Source organism: Chelonia mydas, chromosome 4 (genome assembly GCF_015237465.2).
Source record: "Chelonia mydas isolate rCheMyd1 chromosome 4, rCheMyd1.pri.v2, whole genome shotgun sequence".
In the NCBI taxonomy this organism is placed as follows: Eukaryota; Metazoa; Chordata; order Testudines; family Cheloniidae; genus Chelonia; species Chelonia mydas.
In genome coordinates, this window is record NC_057852.1 from 70,689,797 (window position 1) to 70,706,187 (window position 16,391).

Consider the following 16,391-nt stretch of genomic DNA (forward strand, 5'->3'; position numbering starts at 1 on the left):
AAAATGTGGTGTTCCCACTGGGAATGGATTTAGTGGATTCTGCACACTCTCTAATACAAGTAGCTCACTCTATCCTGTTGGAATAAAGGTGGTGAGTGGCTGTCTGGAGTTGAGTATCTGCGGAGTAGGCTAAGCAGTCTGGATGGAGGAACCCCAGGAGCAGACAAGCCTGGAGAGAGGGCTTGAGCTGAGACTTGCTATCCTTTGATTGTCAGATTCCCTGAAGGAGTGAATATATGACTCCAAAGGGTGTGGACTCTGTTTTAGAGCAGGCTCTGAAAAGCTCTTCTCACCAGGTTTAGGGTCTATTAAGTGCATAAATGAGCGTAGAGAAATAAGTAAATGCTAGGTCTGAGGGCATGGACATCTAATTGTATGATAATGCGCATTCAACATAATTAGGTCCCTAAACCATGGACCTATGCTAAGCAATGTGTGATACATTTTCAAATGATATACTCTAAACATGCAACTGAGTAAGACAAATATTGTTGTATGTCTTTCAGAAAAGAGCCTGATTCATTATGCTGCAAAAAAATGGATGCCTAATTGAACAGTACCTAATAATAAGACCAGTATTGGAAAAGGTCATAGAAAAGCTTTTGTGCTTGCAGCTGTATGTTGCTCATCCACACGCTTGCCCCCTCCTAAATGCGTCTTCAGTTCCATTATGTGTGTGGATGAGCAACATAATGGTCCCTTCTGGTATCAAAACCTGTTACCATTAGGATCATTTGGTCTGGCCCCATGCATAAGTCATAAAACACTTGTAGAGCTGAGACTTGAGTCTCAAGTTTTATCCCAGGGCCATAACCACAAGGTTACACTTGGATTCAAACAATGGCTTTTGTAGCTAATCAGAAAAAAATGACTTAACAGGAAAGCATCTTCTTAGGGCCGCTTAGATCAAAATTTTAAGACTGAACAATTTCTCCCCTCTAAATCCTCTTTTCACACAAATTATAAATTATGGTTTGTCAGACCTATGTGCGTGGTCCTTGAAAATAGCTAAAGTTTTACCTGCGTACTGTGGCTTTTTAGGTAGTATGTAGTCACCTAGATAATACTTAGTCCTGCCTTGAGTGCAGGGGACTGGACTAGATGACCTCTCGAGGTCCCTTCCAGTTCTGATTCTTTGTACATGTCCTAGACAGTCTCATTGAACTTCTGTGCATATTTTGCATGTATAAGGATTGCAGGATGGGTTGAGGCTTATATGACCAAGGCAACGTCATTCATTTTTTTCATTACAAACATAACACAATAAAAAACTCTTCTTAGACTTTATGGTCCAATGCAGTATAAATTTTAAGTATGTAAGTAATCCCATTCAGCTCAGTGAGTCTACTCATGCTTAAAGTTATACACATACTTAATTGCTTTGTTGGATCAGGGACTTAATGGCTAGATTTTTTCAGCCTTTTGTGTATTGACATGGTTTATCTGATAATTCTGAATTCTTCAAAAAGTAATTTTAAGTATTTGTAAGATGTTTGGCCTGACTTATTATTTACTACCTTACACACATTAATTTATTACATATAAAATCCTATTCAGAGCAGACTGTAGTAGGCACTCTTAAGACAGCTATGAATAGAAGACTTCTGCCCTGAAGAGCTTACAATCCAAGCCACTGATTCTGCACTGTGATCCCTGGGGTCAGACTGCTGCCTGTGTATGAGGAAGTCCTATTGATTTCAGCAGGGCTTTGTGCAGATTCAGCAGTCCTCCCATGCTGATTACAGTGTAAGACTGGGATCAAAATAGACAAATGAGGAAAAGATGTAATGGATATCAATGCTATTTAATGACAATGGTAAGCACACAGCTTAGTAATACTTGATTTATGTTTGTGCACATCTTTTTTCAGTAACCTGAAGAGATGGCTGACTAGGGTTTATAGCCCTCCATGAAGAACTACATTTGAAGGACTGAATGGTTCAGAGGCTAGTAGTGGGACAAAGTTTTTTGCTTTGTCATCAATGGTCTTGCACCATTCCTGGCAGACAGTTGTCCATATTAATGATAGGTAAACTTTGAAAAGAGACATTGCTGAAAATAAATGCTACTCTAAAAATGGGTATGAAGTTACACAGTAACACAGAGGGACAGATTTTTAAAGGTACTTAGGCATACAACTCCCATTGATTTCCATGGGAGATAGGTGCCTTGGCATTTTGAAAATCCTATCAGCATCTGAAGGCCTACATACCTTTAAAAAATCTGGCCCTGAGCCTATGTCTAAGAAAACTTAGGTATAGAGTCACTATATACCAATGAGCACCTTAGTAGGCAACCCTCTGTATCAAGCAACCACTTTAAGGTATCTGTAAAACTTCAGTATGATTTTTGATCAATCTTTAGTTAGAGAATCGCTCATTTAAGCAACTGACAGCTGTTGGTCTCTTAAGTGGTCATTTAAGAACGATTACACTGCATGCTTAAAGGACCAGAAATCTATTGTTGTGTTCTGAGTGGTAAAGGATTTCACAGAAATGTTTAGGCAGTTTGATTTTAGATCTTAGCATTAAGCAGTTGTAAAAATTAAGAGGCTACATCTGTTGTTGAATCTGTCACAGATGCAAGAGCTGACACTACAAAGGATAGAAGTGTTGGAATGGGTCAAGCAATCTTCGCTCACCAAGAGGTAAGGTGAGCTGATAAGTAGGTTTCTTGCTATTTGGTACAGTAGCCTATGCTTTCTTTACCCTGGACTTTCTAGCTATTTTTTCAGTGTCCTGGAAGGATGTGAACAATAGTTTTTTGCAGAATATTTTAAAATTTGTACTGATTTTTACGTTATAAAATGTAAAAAATCAACATAGTAAAGAATGAAGAAATTTTAATTAAAAAAGCATTGCAGTATGAAGCCCATCTGACCTAAAATAATTCTGCACTATTAGTCAGTGAGTTTACTTATTCATGCAGGTAGTTCCACTGAAATGATACTCACTGTAAGGGTTGCAGAACTGGGACCTTAAGGAGGAAACTAGTTCATTTGTTGGTGACAGTCATAAGAATTTTAGTGGTGATCGGGATGACACTAGTAAATAATTGCGCATTGTCTGGTTACTGTGTTAACATACACATTGTTGTATGCATCTCTGGGTCAGATTGAAGGAGACTGTGACATTTGTTGTGGGAGTGAAGGAATATAAACTAGATTTATAGCCTGTATCTACGGCCTTGGATGCGCTGTCCTTGAAGGAAAGGACTCGAAATGTTTAGCAGGTGTGGTGAAAAGTGTAACCTTGAAAAACTGGATTCAGGCTGGTATAACACAGCATGGTTACTTATACCTGATAAGGGATTATATGTGAGCCTTAATTGGTCTTTAGAAATGAGATGTTCAAGATATAGTGTAAAGTTTGTCTTTTTTATATTTCAATAAACTTCCTGGCCTGGTGCTCTCCAAAGTAATTAGATTTGCGAGAAGGCACCACTGTTATTGCTCATCTTCTATTTCCTATGTCTGAACAAATTGTACACTGGGTGAATAACCCCAGTCATACAAAACAAAAGATACTGAGATCTGCTTTGCTCTCTACTATCTCTTCCACCCTGGGCAAGTCAGATGCTGATAATGCTCACAATGACTTTTTTCCCCATGATTTTCTTTTTCTACACCTCTGGGCAAGTTGCATGAAGACAACATACCAAGAGTACGCAAATTCAAACGTGGGCAGACCCCCTTGATCACAACCTTTCTTCCAATGCAACCTTCTCTGTCCCCTAGCCCTCTCACTCTTTTTAGAAAAGTGACATCATGAAAACAATTGTTTCCTTTCACACTCCACATTCTCACTAGAGTGAGCTGGAAAGGAGGACGTATTGGCTCTCTTGAGTCACTCTCGATAAAACAAAATCAACAGCCACGATGGAACAGCCCAGTGGTCACTGTACTCCAACAGCTTAGTGACAATAGCTTATACTAAAGCTTCAGAGGAGGGCATATTGCCAACCCCAAGTAATTCACTTAACTGTTCAATACTTACCCTGGTGGAGGTGCAGGCAGTAGTGGGTGGAATATTTTATTTTTTTCTGGTTCAGGATGGTGGTCAATATATGCCCTAAACCACTAAAACATCAGGCTTAATAGTTTGTATAATTTAATTGTATCCTGTATAGTTAGATGGTATTGTTCTTGGTCCAAATCCTGATGTCCCTACTCATGCAAATCCCAGTTTTTGTTTTCTATAAGAGTAGAAATTGAGATGAAGACCTCAGGTTTTAGCCATTTAATTCATATACCTATCTTATGCTTTTCTTGAATTTTATTAAATTATTTGCTTCACTGATGTCCTACAGCAGTGAGTTCCACAAAGTAATTACACTGTATAAAAGTGGTTCCCTTTTGCATATACTGCTATTTAACTTTACCACATGGATTGATACCTAATCTCTCTTGCTCCAGAGCAAGCCCATTACATCTTATTCTGCCTTCAAAGGCCATGCAGAATTGATCACAGTCCTCTTTATAACAGCCCCTTAGCATATTGGAACACTATTAACAGACCCCTTGAGTAGAACAGACTTACAGTAAAATACTGTAACTATGGCTGAGAAACTTATTTTTTTTCACTAAATAAAGTACATGCACATTCTTCAAGGGAGATATTATTGCCAGTCATTTCAATGTCAAAACATCACTTTGGAAAGATGTCACAAGTCCATAGAACTCAGCAGATTGTCATGATCTAAACTGTTTTTAAATATCCCGGACATATAACTTGAAGAGGCTTGCATCACTATATGCAGAAGAGGGCTTGCATGGATCAGGTACTGGAATATTCTTTACCCAAAGATGTTTCACATTTCTTCTGAACAAAATTAGAACTCCATGTCTTTTTTGCAGACTTTTTCATATGCAAAATGTAATCCGTTGTCTAGCTTTCTGTAGACAGGAAATTTAGATGACAAAAATATAGTAAAACAATTTGGAAGAAAGGTTTGGTGATAACCTGTAAAATTGTTTCAGATAATATTGTTTCATTAAAAGAAGTCTTTACAGAAAAAACATTTTATTTGTATTTATTTATATACTTTATTTATATCAAATCATTTTTCTGTAAAGGGTGTGCATGTGTGTGTTTTATATATATGAATGAGAGGGAGGGGGAGGCACACAAGCGAGCTGGAATACAGTTAAACAGAAATCAATGCAGTTTTTTAACTAAGAGAACAGACTTCATTAGGAGAAGAGAAGCACACTCCCATGTCAGTGTCTTTTCAGGCCATGTCAGATATAAAATGCTGCTTTTTTTTTTTTTTTTACAGAACTTATTTCTTTTTTGTTTTGGATTTGTATTTTGAATCTCCCTCTCCCTGCCCTCTTGTGTTTTTGTAAGCCTCAGGGTCGTTTCTTTTTGACCGTGACAACACACCAGTTTATATTCTTTATGATTATATAGATTCATAGATAGTAAGGTCAGAAGGGACCATTAGGATCATCTAGTCCGACCTCCTGCACAATGCAGGCCACAGAATCTCACCAACCCACTCCTGCGAAAAACCTCTCACCTATGTCTGAGCTATTGAAGTCCTCAAATCGTGGTTTAAAGACTTCAAGGAGCAGAGAATCCTCCAGCAAGTGACCCGTGCCCCATGCTACAGAGGAAGGCGAAAAACCTCCAGGGCCTCTTCCAATCTGCCCTGGAGGAAAATTCCTTCCCGACCCCAAATAAGGTGATCAGCATAAACCCTGAGCATATGGGCAAGATTCACCAGCCAGATACTACAGAAAATTCTTTCCTGGGTAACTCAGATCCCACCCCATCTAACATCCCATCACAGGCCATTAGGCCTATTTACCATGAATATTTAAAGATCAATTAATTACCAAAATCATGTTATCCCATCATACTATCTCCTTCACATCCCTTTTTAACAGCATTAAGACCACCTCATGGATCATATAAGAAAAGATCCTATCCTAATGCAATGTCTGTTCTGTTAGTCAGATTCTTCTACTGTTCCCGCTGACATGGGAATAATGGAGGAGTGACAAAATGACACTGCAAGGCATAACCCTTACTCTTGATTTAGGAAGTTTCAATCTAGGAAAGGTGAGACAGTTGCATACTGACAATCAGTTCACTAGATCTGTCATATTCTATTCAACAGAGCATACACACGTGCAAACACATGTTTGCATTGAAACTTTGGACCTTCTCTTAAGTGTTTAAGAAGCGAAGACAATTAGTGGAACAGAACTGTGGCAGCAGTAATTGTTTTATCTCTTAGATTACTCAGACTACTCCAGTCTTTCCCATTTGACTACTTATTTAAGGTAACTTTATGGTATGTTTTAAAGAGAACAATATTTATATGTAAATTAGGGAAGGAATGGGACCTAATAATCTAAATTAGATTCCAGTAAACTTCAAGTTTGATTAAGGAAACCACTCTGGAAATGTCCTATTAAAAACCATAGAAGCTATAACTGTGAATAAAATATTTTACTTTGGGAAACATAGCAGATGTATCTTGCTACTTAGTGTAGTGTACAAGATCATTATTTATCTGTTAATTGACAGCAATTGCTGAGGGTTATTCAGGACGAAATTACAAAAGTTCCTTCCTTGAAAAGCTTACGTAGTTTAAAATAAGCTACATGTCCCCTGGCTAGTTTTGGAAATTTGTCTGTTTGACCTATGGTACTGGCATTATGACTGCATCAGATACTGTGTCTACAAAAAGAAATACAGTTTGGGGCAAAGCTATTGGCCTAAACTTTTGTAATCTCAGAAAAATCCTTCTAGATATGATACTTCTGAGAACAATGAAAAATCATGATGGTCAGAATTGGTATGGGAGATCTGTGGCTCTGTGTAAATGCCTGGCTCGTTGGATACCACCTACTATCCCCACTTGGGCCATCTTATTGGGTCTCAAGCACATCACTAATCATCATTTTACAGCTAAAGGAGTGGTGCAAATTTTGCTATTCCTTCAGAGCTAAACTCAAGTGGCAGTACACCCATGAACTGTAGGACCACTAAGACTAAGGGTACGTCTACAGTACAAAATTATTTTGAAATTATTCTATTCAAATTTTCGGAAGCTATTTTATACATTCGGTCTTCTGTGTCCCCACTAAAGCATGTGAATTCAGCGGATTGCGTCCACAGTACCAAGGCTAGCATTGAATGTCGGAGCGGTGCACTGTGGGTAGCTATCCCACAGTTCCTGCAGTCCCCGCCACCCATTGGAATTCTGGGTTAAGCTCCCAGTGCATGATGGAGTACAAACATTCTTGCTGGTGTTTCTGGGTGTGTGTCGTCAGAAAGCTTCAGCAGACAATCGTTTCGCACCTTTTTGGCGTGCAGATGCCGTACTGCTTTCAGCAGACGGTGCACCGCTGCTCTCCTGCTACTATGAATCCACCTCTCATTTTCCTATGTAATCTCTACTATCTACTCTTTCTCTTCCTCATCGAACGCTTCCGCTGCCAACTCTGCTCGGCCATTGTGAACCGAGCAGCACAGCTTCCGCCGCCAACTCTGCTCTCCCACTATTGCCACACTTCCGAGCTTCTCCATGTTGTCTGTCCTGGGCTCCCACCTCCGTGAAAGCCACAGAAGACAACCATTTTCAGCCTTTGTTCGGCTACCGTGAACCAAACAGCACAGCTTCCGCTGCCATTCTGCTCTCCTTCGTTTCGCACCCTTTTTCAAGGATTACCCATGCAGGCGCCATAGCCATGGAGTCCAATCAGCTCTCCGCTGCAGTTTTGACCATTGTAAATATCTCGCGCATTATCCAGCAGTATGTGCAGTACCTGCAAAACCAGGCAAGGAAGCGACGACAGCGCGATTACTATACTGATGACGACATGGACACAGATGGCACGGCATGTGGCAATTGGGAGATCATGGTGCTGTTGGGCCAGGTTTATGCTGTGGAACGCTGATTCTGGGCCTGGGAAACACTCACAGACTGGTGGGACCACATAGTGTTGCAGGTATGGGATGATTCCCAGTGGCTGAGAAACTTTCATATGCGTAGGGCCACTTTCATGGAACTTTGTGACTTGCTATCCCCTGCCCTGAAGCACAAAGACACCAGGATGAGAGCAGCCCTCACAGTTGAGAAGCTAGTGGCCATAGCCCTGTGGAAGCCTGCAACGCCCAACAGCTACTGGTCAGTCGGGAATCTGTTTGGATTGGGGAAATCTACTGTGGGGACTGCTGTGCTGCAAGTAGCCAGCACAATCATTGACCAGCTTCTATCAAGGGTAGTGGCTTTGGGAAATGTGCAGACCATTGTGGATGGCTTTAATGTGCTGGGGTTCCCTAACTGCTGCGGGGCGATAGACAGAACGCATATCCCTATCTTGGCTCCGGAACACTGGGGCGGCCAGTGCATAAACCGCAAGGGGTACTTTTCCATGGTGCTGCAAGCACTGGTGGATCACAAAAGACGTTTCACCGACATCAACATGGGATGGCTGGGAAAGGTGCATGACGCTCGCATCTTCAGGAATTCTGGTCTGTTTGAACAGCTGCAGGAAGGAACTTACTTCCCAGTCCAGAAAAATACTGTTGGGGATGTTGAAATGCCTCTAGTTATCCTTGGGGACCCAGCCTACCCCTTAATGCCATGGCTCATGAAGCCGTACACCAGCACCCTGGACAGTAGTAAGGAGCAGTTCAACTATAGGCTGAACAAGTGCAGAATGGTGGTAGAATGTGCATTTGGATGTTTGAAAGTGTGCTGGCGCAGTTTACTGACTCGGTTAGATCTCAACACAACAAATATTCCAAGTGTAATAGCTGCTTGTTGTGTGCTCCACAATATCTGTGAGAGTAAGGGGGAGACGTTTATGGCGCGGTGGGAGGTTGAGGCAACTCGCCTGGCGGCCAGTTTCTCCCAGCCAGAGAACATGGCGAATAGAAGAGTGCAGCAGGGAGCGCTGCACATCAGAGAAGCTTTGAAAGCCAGTTTCATTACTGGCCAGGGTACGGTGTGAGAGTTGTGTTTGTTTCTCTTAAAGTTACTCGCCCCCTATATATATATCGAAAGGAAATAAAGTCACAATTGTTTAAAAATATTCGTTCTTTATTATTTGTTGCACAAAACATTGAGAGAAATCAGAAGCTAGATGGGGGAGGGAGGGTATTGGGCTAGGCATGTGGAGGAGGAGGGAAGGACAAATCCAGAAACCAAATCAAAATTTAGGATATGCCAGCTTTCTGCTACTTGTACAATCATAGAATATCAGGGTTGGAAAGGACCTCAGGAGGTCATCTAGTCCAACCCCATGCTTAAAGCAGGACCAATCCCCAATTTTTTCCCTGATCCCTAAATGGCCCCCTCAAGGATTGAGCTTACAACCCTGGGTTTAGCAGGCCAATGCTCGACCTCCTGAGCTATCCCTCCCCATCTGGGGTTGACTGTGTGGGTCCCCGTAGCCTCCTCCCCCACGCTCCATGTTCTTGGGCATCTGGGTGAGGAGGCTATGGAAATTGGGGAGGAGGGAGGGCGGTTATTCAGGGGCTGCAGCGGCAGTCTGTGGTCTTGCTGCCTTTCCCACATTAGATCCACAGTTTATGGAGCATGTCAGTTTATTCCCCCATGAGCTTGACCATAGCATCCTGCCTGCTCTCATCGCGCATGTCCCTCCTCTCTTCATATTCATGTAACGCTTTATGCGACTCTGCAATTGTTTGCCTCCACGCATTCAACTGGGCCCTATCAGTGCGGGAGGACTGAATGAGCTCGGCAAACATGTCGTCCCGAGTTTGTTTTTTCCGCCTTCTAATCTGGACCAGTCTCTGAGACGGAGTAGATGGGGGCCGCATTGAAACATTTGCACCTGCTGCAGGAGGAGAAAAAGGGAGGGTAGTATTTTAAAAGATACATTTTAGAGAACAAAGGGGACACTCTTTCTCAGTGAAACAGGCAATTCATAGTACACAGCACATGTTCCTTCTGTACAAGATCTCATTTTGCCTCTTATACTGAAGTGCCTGCCACTTTGGTGTGAGTAAGCCATCACATGCAGCCGGGCAACAGAATTCAGCTTGCAGGCAGCCTGCAAGATCTCTGGGATGATCGCTTCACCGCCCCCCCCCCCACACACACACTGTGGGGCTCTGATGAGGCTCTGAGCAGGGATGAGCCCTTTAAACTAAACGCGAACAGCCCAGCACGGCTGGGTTTCCCCCCACCCCCTACTGCGTGGCTCCGATCAAGCTCTCACTCACCAGAAGTGCCTTCTCCAGGGTCATGGTCCGGGAGCATGCTTTGGGAGTAGGGGGAGGCTATTGGCTCCAGCGTTAAGAATAGTTCCTGGCTGGGGGGAAAACAGATTCCCCACTTGCCACCTGTGCACTCTCCTCCTCCTCCTCCTCCTCTTCGTCCTCCAAAAACTCATCCTCCTCGCTCTGTGCTACTCCCTCCTTGCAGGTGTCCATGGACAGTGGTGGGGTAGTGGTGTCATCATCCCGCATAATTGCATGCAGCTCACGCCAGAAGCGGCATGTATGGGGCTGTTACCCAGAGCACCCATTCGCCTCCCTGGCTTTTTGGTACACTTGCCTGAGCTCCTTGATTTTTGTACGACACTGTTCTGTGTCCCTGGAGTAGCCTCTTTCCGTCATGGCCCTGGAGACTTTAGCGTATGTATTTGCGTTCCTTTTCTTGGAATGTAGTTCTGCCATAACAGATTCATCTCCCCAACATGCAATGAGATCCAGTACCTCCCATTCGGACCATGCTGGAGCTCATCTGCAAATCTGGGACTGCGTGGTCTCTTGCGATGGTGGACTCTGCATGGTCACCTGTGATAGTGGACTGTGCTGATGGTCACCTGTGCTGATGGTGACCAAACAGGAAATTTAAAAGTTCCCGGGGCTTTTACTGCCTACCTGGCTAGTGCACTCATGCCTTTCCTGCTGCTCCACCAGACACCGGAGCATATCGTTTGATCCCCCAGTAGCCTCAGCTTTGCATCCTGCCTCCTTTCATCTTGCTCCAGCCACCTCTTGTCTCGCTCGTCCCTCCTGTCCTCATGTTCATTTTCTGCTTTCCTGAACTCTGACATTGTTTGCCTCCATGCATTCTGCTGAGCTCTTTCTGTGCGGGAGGACTGCATGAGCTCAGAGAACATTTCATTGCAAGTGTGGTTTTTTTTGCCTTCTTATCTGCGCTGGCCTCTGAGACGGAGATGATAGGGGGAGTGTTGAAACATTTGCAGCTGTGGGAGGAAAAAAAGAGAGTAGTATTTAAAAAGACACATTTTAGAGAACAATGGGTAGACTCTTTCACGGTGAACCAAGCTGTTAACATGACATAGCACATGTGCTTTCGGTACAAGGTCGCATTTTGCCTCTTATATTGAGGGCCTGCCGGTTTGTTGGGAGAGATCACACACACAGGACCAGGCAACAGAGTTCAGCTTGCAGGCAGCCATGGTAAGCCACAGTCTTTTGGCTTCTTCAACATTCATAACTTGTGGGAATGGTTTAAAAAAGCAGCGCCCTCCTTTCCCATATCAAGAACCCGTTGGGTTGGCGATTTAAAAGGGGGGGCTGCGGTTTTTGGGTTAACGTGCAGCACAAACCCAGCTAACCCCGCCCCCCAATTCTCTGGGATGATCACTCTCCTGAGGATAACACAGAGAGATAAAGAACGGATATTGCTTGAATGCCAGCAAACACTGGGACCATACGCTGCCATGCTTTGTTATGCAATGATTCCGGACTACATGCTACTGGCCTGGCATGGTAAAGTGTCCTACCATGGAGGACTCAATAAGGCTGCCCTCCCCAGAAACCTTTTGCAAAGGCTTTGGAAGTACCTCCAGGAGAGCTTCATGGAGATGTCCCTGGAGGATTCCCACTCCATCCCCAGACATGTTAACAGACTTTTCCAGTAGCTGTACTGGCTGCGAATGCATCCCAAGTCTTCAGAGGAAATTAATGATTAAACACACTTGCTTTTAATCCATGTATTATATTTACAAAGGTACACTCACCAGAGGTGCCTTCTCCGGCTTCATAGTCTGGGAGCCCACCTTGGGAGGGTATTGGCTCCAGGGTGATAAACAGTTCCTGGCTGTCGGGGAGAACGGTTTCTCTGCTTGCCTGCTGTGCGCTATCCTCCTCCTCCTAGACCCCAAAATTCTCATCCCTGTTGCATGAGACTCCCCCTTTGCAGGTGTCCACGGACAGAGGTGGGGTAGTGGTAGGGGACCCCCCCTCAGAATTGCATGCAGCTCATCACAGAAGCAGCATGTCTGGGGCTCTGACCCGGAGTGGCCGTTCGCCTCTTTGGTTTTTTGGTGGGCTTGCCTGAGCTCCTTAATTTTCATGCGGCACTGCTGCGGGTCCCTGTTATAGCCTCTGTCCATCATGCCCTTGGAGATTTTTACAAATATTTTGGCATTTCGTCTTTTGGAACTGAGTTCTGATAGCACAGATTCGTCTCCACATACAGCGATCAGATCCAATACCGCCCATTCGGTCCATGCTGGAGCTCTTTTGCGATTCTGGGACTGCATGGACACCTGTGCTGATGAGCTCGCCACACTGGACAAACAGGAAATGAAATGCAAAAGTTCCTGGGGCTTTTCCTGTGTACCTGGCTAGTGCATCTGAGTTGAAAGTGCTGTCCAGAGTGGTCATAATGGAGCACTCTGGGATAGCTCCCAGAAGCCAATGCCGTCAAATTGCGTCCACACTACCCCAAATTCGACCTGGTGATGTTGATTTCAGCGCTAATCCCCCACTGGAGAGGAGTACAGAAATCGATATTAAGATCCCTTTAAGTTGACAAAAATGGCTTCGTTGTGTGAACAGGTGCAGGATTAAATTGATTGAACGCTGCTAAATTCGACCTAAACTCATAGTGTAGACCAGGGCTTAGTGATTTATTGTGAGTCAGAGGACCTAAAGATTGAAAAGACCAATTAGGTCAGCTAGTCCATCTTTCTGCCAATGTAGAATTGTTCCCCACTGTACATTTACGAAAGTTTTATCCTCCTTAGTTTGAAATGTGCCGAGTGAGGCTGTTTTCAGGATAAAATTATTCCACAGGCCAGTAGATCTCAGTCAGGAAGCTTCTCAGCCTACATTTTGCCATTCTGGATTTCATTTAATTACTTCTAATTGTACCCTTGTGTGCCACACTAAATAAACCCTCTCTCCTTAGTGTTTACACCTTTCAAATATTCATAGATTCGCATCCCCTCCCCACTCTGTAGCTGTCATTTAGCCAAGATCCACTTATTGATCTCTTTTAATCTCTCTCCTCATAAATCAGTCTCTCCAGCTCTTCTGAACTCCCAAAAGTTTCACAGCATATTTGTGGTAATGAAGGGCCCAGAAAGAACACAATGTTCCAAGAGCCTTGAAGGGAGGGACTGTTCGCTCCCTGTAGTGTGAGTAACTTCATGTCTCTTGGTGTGCTTCTCAATACTAGACTAGCTGTCAGTGTTACTCTATCATTGCCTTCCAGGTTTCTTCCTGTCAACATTTTGTCATTGGTTTCTTCTTTCATTATAGCTTCAAATGAACCTTTTTATGTGTCAGATGGGGAAAATCCCCTCATCACATAGAGCTTTCTGATTCTATCTGCTCCAAGGTATGAAGAGGCAGGGCTGCACAGAGATTGTTGGGGGGAAATCTGAATAGATGCTGGTCTCCTCAGAAATGGGCAGATGTCCACAGAAGCTAATGTTACTCAGCTGGGTTAATATTCACTCCATACCCCACCAACTTCAAATAAGCAGATATACAGAGGAACCAATAGCAGTAGAATCCCTAAGGCAGCCATGCTGATAGGCTAAAGGAGGCCAGGCAGCACCCTCATACGGAGGGCCCAAAATGGTGTTGGAGGATCTGAGGCGCTTGAATGCTGCACTTCTTGCCTTTTCTTTGGACTCCAAATTCTTTTCTGAGTTGCCATTTGTCAAGCACTCCAGTTTCTTGAGACCTCTGTCCTTTAATGTACTGGCTTTGTGTGAGTGAATGATGCTGCTCTCTAGTTGCTAGGTCAAAAAGAGGATGTTAGATGCTATTGTTTTCAGCGAAGAGTTTTCCTTTAAGTATGTTGAGGTCTGTGGATAAAAAGTGTGATATTACATGTAGGTACTTATTAATTAACTAATCCAGACTTGGTGATTTTGGACCTGAAAGACCAGGCATACAGTTCCATCTCCCCAGGGGTACATGTGTGATTTGTGTCTGTTTGCAGTATATGTACAATTCACACTTCTCCCCCCTAAAATTCCACCACTGGAAAGTACCAAATGATGTGTAGGGTAATTCTGCCGTTGATGTGTCCGTTCTCATCAATAGATGTTCTGTGTACATGGCCCTTATAATTAACATAGGGTTCTTTTTAACCATAATTTCTTATAAATGTGCTAGCTACTTTATTGTACACTGTAATTTTGCATCCTAGCTATGCTCAGCCCAGTTCTTTCAGTCTATGAATAAGACTGTAGTTATACAACATGACTTTGTGCTTGTACAGCGGCCCTCTATAGCAGGACCTTCTCTAGAAGGCAGATATAAATCTTAGTAGTAGTTATTCTTGGTTAAGTAACATTTCAGTAAAAGTAAAAAAAAAAAAAAAAAAAAGTCTTTTAAAATGCATTGTTTCCCCACTATAGGTTTGCTGCTGGTCACTTGTGCTTTTAACCTTGATATTCTAACTGATTTGAAGGACTTCAGGCCAGATTTATAGAGGCTTTACCAGTGTGGAAAAAAGTCAGTTAAAATATTTTCTGTCCCTTTCCACAGACAGTTTTTCAACTGGCTGTATTAATTGCAAAGTGAGACTGGGCCACTGGCATTCATACTTTAATTGATGACAAAATTCCTCTCCACCATTTTGAAGTTTGACAGATGTCCCTTGGCAGCACTTTGTGAATTTCACAAATTCCTGTTGATTGTAAACTTTCACCCTTGTGGAGAATATTTCCCTCCCCTAGTTATCTACCTTTTAAAGTGTAGTAAAGTGTAGTAAAACCTTTTAAAGGGGTTTTTTTTAGGGGACAAAGTGGGTAAAATATTCTTGGGGAAGTGATGAATGTTTGGGAGTGCTACTGCCTGGATCCTGACCAGACAGAGCTGAGGAATGCCAGCTCTGCACATGTTCCACAGCTCATGAAAAGAAGGGAACAAAGGGTGCTTAATGAAGGAGAAAGGTGTGGGTTCCAGCAAAATCTACATTTTGTTCATTCAGATCCTGCCCTCCCGATACCTAGCTTGTTCCAGCTCTGAGCTTTAAGTTATGTGGATCCTAGCAAAGATAGGATGCTATTGGGAAAGACAGTTTCTCTGAGAATTCTGCTGCATCATTAGTAACCCAGTGTTTTCTGAGCGATCTGACCATGCACAACTGGTAAGTGCAGGAAAGGGACCTGTAGCTAAAGTGTTTGATGTACTACTGTGTGTTGATAATAACTGGAGAGGACTCCATGTTTCTAAAATTAAACTGGCTCTTTATTAAAAACTATTTATAGAGACTGCAAGGGCAGCTAGTATTCCAGTCATATGCAGACAGACTGACTACAGGTGCCTTCCTCAGACTCTTCCTTCCTGCAACCTGTGCTCCTCCCTCCAAGTTTCATGTAGGCTGTTACTGAAGTGATAGGTGAAGTTTGCAACTCTGCCTCTAGTAGTCTGAGTGGAATGGCCTGGGACTGGCATATCTGAACAATTCTCTCTTCCTGTGTCATACTGTGGTCAGCAGGGGCTCCCAAACTGAATGCCTCTCATTATTATTATTTTTTTTAAAAGGGCAGCTGGTTTCCAAGAGAGCTGTAAGATTCTGGAACTTGCTCCCCTTCTTGATCCAAAATACCCTGAATTTGATGGCTATCTAGACACATTACCAGTTACATCAGTTTGAAAGGGTTTTTGGAGTGTTCTTCCCACAATGACAAAGGGGTAGGAAGGAGGCTTTGCAGGTGTCTGGCTGGCTGAGTTCTTGCTGACAGGGTCACCGTTTTTTGTTTGTATGTATTCTGTGAAACAGAAATTAAATAAAAACATCAAATACTCTTGCTGGAAGGTAGCAATGCAACACTAGTATATTTCTTTGAGTTTGTGTATTATTCTAAATTCTATCAGACAAAGTGGGCTGCTCCTTAAAACAGAGGTACAACTCACCCACCTTACTCTAGGCTTCTTGCTACAAACTGACTGATTGAATGCTTCCCTACAGTGCCCGGTGCCTGCAAAACCGCCCCCATAGAATTAAAGTGATTTTTAAGTTTTCAAAACACCACAATTAAAGTCATGTTGCTGGAATATTATTGTATAAATGGTGAGTCAGGGCATGTAGTACCTTCAGAGGCTCTTCTGTTACTTTAAATCTAAACTTTGAGTAACTTCTGGATTTTAATAATCAAACTGTAAAAAGCCCCAAAAGCCTAT

The 16,391-nt window shown here is 43.1% G+C and overlaps 1 long non-coding RNA gene across 3 annotated transcripts in view; it reads left to right on the forward strand.

Moving 5' to 3' along the window:
• The first annotated feature begins 1,010 nt into the window (after positions 1–1,010).
• The window catches only part of LOC122465702, a 54,643-nt gene continuing 39,262 nt past the window's right edge, over positions 1,011–16,391 (forward strand). For all 3 annotated transcript variants that reach the window (XR_006290719.1, XR_006290721.1, XR_006290720.1), the window contains exon 1: positions 1,011–2,652. This is a non-coding gene — a long non-coding RNA (uncharacterized LOC122465702). The remainder of the gene's footprint in view (positions 2,653–16,391) is intronic.